The sequence below is a fragment of the Sebastes fasciatus genome, chromosome 1 (genome assembly GCF_043250625.1).
Source record: "Sebastes fasciatus isolate fSebFas1 chromosome 1, fSebFas1.pri, whole genome shotgun sequence".
Classification (NCBI taxonomy): Eukaryota; Metazoa; Chordata; class Actinopteri; order Perciformes; family Sebastidae; genus Sebastes; species Sebastes fasciatus.
Window position 1 is genome coordinate 17,331,417 of NC_133795.1, and position 6,447 is coordinate 17,337,863.

The 6,447-nt window shown below is 42.1% G+C and overlaps 1 protein-coding gene across 1 annotated transcript in view; it reads right to left on the reverse strand.

Moving 5' to 3' along the window:
* The window catches only part of col7a1 (collagen, type VII, alpha 1), a 64,675-nt gene extending 61,882 nt beyond the window's left edge, over nucleotides 1-2,793 (reverse strand). Inside the window, exon 1 of the mRNA XM_074634285.1 lies at nucleotides 2,433-2,793. The gene's annotated coding sequence lies outside the window, so the exon portion shown is untranslated. The remainder of the gene's footprint in view (nucleotides 1-2,432) is intronic.
* Nucleotides 2,794-6,447: the final 3,654 nt, after the last annotated feature.

Sequence of the window (6,447 nt, forward strand, 5' to 3'; positions counted from 1 at the left end):
AATCTGTGATTGCATACAAGTACATATTTTCAAATAATTGTTGAACTAATGCACTGTGCTAAGTCAAATGCCAATTGTGGGAGTAACCCACTTCCTCTGCTAAACGCCTTTTTAATTACAGCCGATGTAAAGATATTCATCATGTACATTCCTAGACTGGCCTCAACACCTGGAATTTTAAAAGGATGACGTAGCTGGCTCATGTATGGCCACACCCACTAAAGGCCACCTGGGAATTAAACCAAACACACAGGTTAAAGGTCGATGTCTTAGTAGCAAAGTGCTGCTAAAAGCCATCCTAAACAGGGATCAAGTGAGGACTTAGTGTCAAAAAAATCAACCTGTTGGCGCCTGGGTTAGCTCAGTTGGTAGAGCGGGCGTCCATGTATCAAGGCTTGGTCCTGACCGCGGCGGCCGGGGTTCGAATCCGGCCTGTGGCCCTTTCCGCATCCACTCTCTCTCTCCCCCCTTTCAAGACTCTATCCACTGTCCTCAATAAAAATGGAAAAATGCCCCCAAAAAAATAACTTTAAAGAAAAAAAAATCAACCTGTACACAACGGCATTGAGAGAGCAAGAAAAGGACTTTTCAGGGACAGGAAGAAAACAAGATTAGGGCTCATCCCAGAGCTTCTGGTGAGAGCTGTGCAGAGGCTGAGCTGTGCTTTCTGAAAGCTCGGCTCAGGCAGGATCACAGAGTTGTGGTTTAGTAGAGATGCCATTCTCCCAGGGGGGCGTGCAGGCCACTGCAATGTGACAGAGTGCAGGATTGTGTAAGAGCCAGTCTCCCTCAGCACAACATCAGTCCTCAGGGACAGAGGGTGACACAAGTGGACGAGGGGATGGAGGGGGTCAGAGGAGGGCAGGGTGTCACAGTAAATTACCAAAGTATTCCTGTAAATTTGCTCACACACCAGGATTTTGTGTACTTGGATGCCAAAAGCTGCTGGTGGCAAGAACAGTAGAGCCGGACTCTGAGGCTGTCTGGGAGTAAAAAACAGGGCAGAGTGATCCTGTAACCTTTGACCTCTACCCTCAGGTCAAGTACAGCATCTCTCACATCCGCCATTAATGGATTATTAGTCGGTTTCTTCATCCAAACTAAACAAAAGTAAGTACTCAAGACAGGCTTCTGTGACCCCTTGTTGGAACAAGTTTGAGCTGATCTTATCCTCCTTTGTAAGTATTTCAGAAGAATTGAATAACTATTAAATGCCAGATGGAATAAATCAGGGAAATAACCCCATTCATCAATGGGTTATCTCCTTCTCATTCAAAGACATGAATGGAGACAAAAAGTTAAAATCCCCTAGTTTGCAGACAGTTTAATCCAACATAAACACAGTGAACAGATGTTTAAGCACCGGTAATAATCAAAATAGGCACATATCCACTCAGAAAAAAAGTTCTGGCTGCAGAAGTTTACCACAAAAAGGCCCATTGTTGATACAATTATTTAAAGTTTTGCTCTTAAAAAAGATCTGAAAATAATATTCTTGAGGACAACAGGAAATTTCCCTTTACAACCACATCAAACACACATTAACCAGAAGCAGTCCTCCGTAGATGACACACTTGGGATCAGTCCAAAGCCATCCACTACACTACATACAGGGTGGCACGCCAACAACTTAACCAAGGATGGCTGCAGCAATGCAGTGAATGAAAAGATGAGCGAGACAGTGGGGAGGGTGAAGGTGAGGCAGAGAGGAAGAGTCTAATCAGTCCTGCTAAAATGTTTTTCCAGACATAATAAATTCCATGTCATTAGGGGATTTCTTGCTGTTGCGTGAGAAAAACCACAGCAAAGAATACACTTAACAGCACAAGTAGAACAGACAATTGAAGCCAACCAAGACACAAAGGCAGAGGAGGAAGCGGAGGAGTGAGAGTCCCTTCCTCTGTGCAGCATCATGATGTGTAGCTGGAGTAATGCCCTATAACTAAATGAGTTCAGCTGAGGTCATCCTGGTTGTACACTCCCCCGTTGTCCTGTGCAACTGTAATGAAGACTAATGAAGACAGGCCCAAAGGAGTATAATTACAGGCTTTGTTGGGATGAGACATTCATTCATTTAAAAATGCATTATAAAGTTTTTTTTAGTCTAATCACCCAGAGGAATTGTCTGATATATTAAATTTCAAAAAAGAGGTGAGAATGAGGTGGCTGTTCTGCCAGATCTTGTTCAAAGTCAAGCTTTTTGCTGCAGGGAAAGCAATATAGGCTAAGGAGTGGTGTATTGGCCACAATTCAGATACAGTTCAGATAAGGGCTCTACAGTAAGAGTTATTACCAGCATGCACATATATGAGTAAATCAATGCCCAAATTGTCATCCATACATGTATGATATAGCAGACATATCAATAATAATGTAATGCAGCTTACAAATGGTGCACAACTCCAATTCTCCCCGCCTCTGCCTCATCTTACCTGGGGGATCTGTGCTCGTTGCACCGGGGCCAACAGCCTGCCTCTTCTTCTCACCTTTCCACCTGTGGCATATCCAGCCAATAGCTCTCCGTGTATAGTGACAGTAGTATTCCCAGTCACTGGTGGTCCAGTGTCACAGCTTCAAACAAAAAAAAGAAAAGCACAAAGCAAATCCACGATCATCCACTGTATAGCTCAATAGCTGAACTCCTGTTGCTGCATCCCTGCAGGAGACTGTAAAACACTGTTTCTGCTTCCTGAGGCTGCCTCTCTTCTCTGAGCTGAACACAAGCAGCAGCAGCAGCAGCAGCAGCAGAACAGTCCAGACTTGTTCGGATGCCTGAAGGGGAGTCCTAAGCTCTCCCTTTCTGATTTTTTTTCCTCCCCACCTCATTCTCTCTCTCTCTGCCTCTTGTCCCTCCCTGCTCCTGCTCCTGCCTGCAAGCAGCCAATGTAACCATGTGGAGCTGAAACAGTAATCTAATAATTCAGCCACTTTTTCCAGGTAAAAAAACCCCCAAAACAGGTCAACCAACGTGGTTTAGTCTCTTGCATAAATGCAAAAAAAAATACTATGCAGAGTTAGCATGCATGCAAACATTTTCTCAAAATATATATTTAAAAAAAAATAAAGCTACATTTATATTTAAATTGTATTTTACCCCCAGATGTTTCTTGTTTTTATGATCCCTCTGTTGATTGTGTCTCGCATTTGGCTACGCTGTTCGGACAAGAATCCAACCCAAACTACACAGAAGCACCAAAACCGCAAAGTTATATCTAGTGAAGCCTGTTTTGCTAAACAGTGTTTGCCGCGGTCGGAGGACGCGGGGGAGACTGTAGCTTTGGTCTCCAGGGCCGGAGTCTCTGCTCCTCTGCTCCACTGCTCTTCTGCCTGCCTGCCTTCACTCAGCTCGCTCCACCTCATGTGGATGAGCGCACACTACATACTACAGAAGAGCTAGTAGCTCTGAGAATATCTAGTGAATGTACAGTGGATGTTTGTGCAGAAATAAATGCTGCAGCTCCTCCAGACCAACAGAGGTTTTCCGTGTCTTGTGAAGTGACGGGGCTCCGCAGCGAGAAACGTTATCGTCTCCGACCGGGTGCCGGTGTCTCCCCTGTTCCCTCGGCCTGCAGATCAGCATTGATTCATGGAGAGACCTTCGTCTGGTCAGCTAACATTACTGCCAAGCAGGTGAAATATATGTGTGATATTGTGGTTTTAGCTGACGTGTGTCGCCTCACTGTTTTGAGCGATGCTCGTTCATGTCTATGTAACAAAAAACATTAACAATCCCCACAGATGCACCTTAACTTTTGTTTTAAAAGTTGCCTTTGTTTGGCTTTGTTTAATATGCAGGGGTAGGTTGTTCCATAAGGAGATACAGGTGGAAAAAAAGAGCTTCTTGCTATTTTACTTTGAACAAGAGGAACACTGCATGACATAATGCTTGCCCTTGTGTTGCAATTATGTTGGCTTCCAGCATGTCAATTTGACAGTTCATATATTCTGGGGCCCTTCTTGCTCACTTGTTAGAGGAAATTGCCAGTTAAAACCTGAACAGAATTTACCCCATAGGCAACTGTGACCTCAGTGTGCCAGGTTGAAAGAGATTCTATTTTAATTGTTTAGGTTATTAATTTTCAAACCAAACTCAGGACTTTTAAAGGGGACATTGCTAAAATGGAAATCCAGAGTATTTCTCCACCTCAGGGAGTTGAGTAATCCCCCTGCTTTTTTTTATTTTATTTTAAAGCAAATACAATTATTACATTTTCCAAGTCAGAAAACAATGCCCTTATTTAATATTCATCACTAAAAGCTAATTAAGTGCTAGTCTGATAATCAGACTGAATAACCATTTCATTTCCGAGATGTGGGTGGTGATTCAGAGATCTGGAACCAAGCTAACACTAACAGCAGACACCAAATAGATGTGAAAGTTAGCTGGCTAGCACCCTTTGCAGTGTGAATGACAGTAATGCTAGCTTAACGTTAGCTGGCTAAGTCACTTACATGACCACCCACTAGAGTATTAGCTAGCTTTCAACTGTTTTTATTATTTATTTGGATAACTAAAATTGTCTCCCTAATAGCAGTTTTGTTGTGCGGCTGCACACTATTTATCAAAAGTGTGACATAGCCTCCCTGTCGTAGAGTCACGGACTGTACACAGCCGATATTTTGACTTGTCAAAGTAGGAAAAGCACAGGTGTTACTAATAACATTAACGATGGCTCAGTTCTATTAATTTGTCCCTGTAGGCTTTGACAATGAGTCAGCATACCAGGACCCTGAAAAGTAGCTTATGAAATTAATATTTACACCTGTGCTTTTTCCTCTGTGACATGTAAAAATGCAGTGAAAAAGCCTTCTGTCAATGTCACATAAGATACAGTTATTATTGGAGCAAATAAAAGTCAGAAATTGCAAGAAAGGCAAGATTTTGACCCAATCACACTTGTCTTACTGAACCTCAACAAGGCAGCATAATGTGTTATTGAGGAGTTGGGCTTCAACATGGCCCTCTCAAACACAGTCCGACTCCTTTTAGCCTCTTCTCAGGTCTGAAGGTGTCATGAATGTGTTCAGCTTCTGGTACTGGATGGATTTATTAAGGACAATCTACACATGTCTGAAGAGCTCTTAAGTCCTGATCTTCTCAAGGTCCTCCTTGGTTCTATCAGCTGACCCTCATCATAGCAATTGGAAGAGTAACCATAATGGGAAGGAGAGGGATGGCCTGTGTGACTGAGAGTTCAGAAACAGCCTACAATTCACATGCATTTTTGAAGAAGACCAACCTGGCAACAGGAGGAGGAGGATCAAGATGGAGATGAGAGGAGATATTTCCTCAGCATCAACCATAAACTCTGGGTTTACTGTAGCAATATGGTGGTAGGTTCACCTATAGTGGGTTCTAGTACAGTCTGGAAAGAAGATGCCTAGTTATGGGTGATTTTTCCTACATAATCCCCAATGTTTACCAAAATTGCAAAAAATGAAGCCAATATAATATTTTCCAATGCCCCCTATAATAGTCAGATTCCCACCACTCCTAAAAAAGCCTCTGTTTAATTTGTCCAATACTTAAGTTAATATCTAAATACCAGCTTTTCTTTGTGATTAATATCAAATGTTAACATGCTAACACACTAAACTAAGATGGTGAACATAGTAAACATTATACCTGCTAAACATCAACATACTAAAGCTGCTAGTTTGACTTTCCTGGTTATGAAAATAAATTCTTCATGACATAGTTAGTTAATCTTTATTGACAGACTCAAAGTCCATTAGAAAAAGATACAACACAAACAACAATACACACATTAAAATAGAAACATCCATTTTTTATAAAAGACAGTTATGCCAATTATTCCACAGGTGACATATAACACCAAAACAAGGATTTGACAGTAGCGTAATTGCGTCTTCGCCCAATAATGGAGTCTTCGCCCAATGTCAGCTGGGATCGGCTCAAGCCCCCTGCGACACTGAATAGGACAAGCAGCTACAGATAATGGATGGATGGATGGATGGATGGATGGATGGATGGATGGATGGATGGATGGATGGATGGATGGATGGATGGATGATAATGGCGTTCTGAGAATCATTCAGTCAACAGATACATTTGTTCATCAGATTTCTCAATGGAGCCTGGAAAGTGTTGACTCCTGCATTACAGAACAACTTGCACTACACCACCTGGGTTTTTTAAGTAGGCCTAATATAGATATTGTTCATGGTAATTAATAGTCTGACAGAGTCAGCCAACAGACACTCCTTGATTCTATTATCTTCTTTCCAAAAAACCCACCAGCCTCTCTAAGGCTCAACCGCTATAATTTGAATCAACACAAATTACACTTCATCATCATTCTTTACAGACAGCTTCCCACTGTTACCTCTAATTAGTATGCTATTTATTGTTACCATGGCAATACCTGTACAGCCCTGTTCTACTCTCAATGGTGGTACTATTTCAGTACCGTATGATTCTTATTT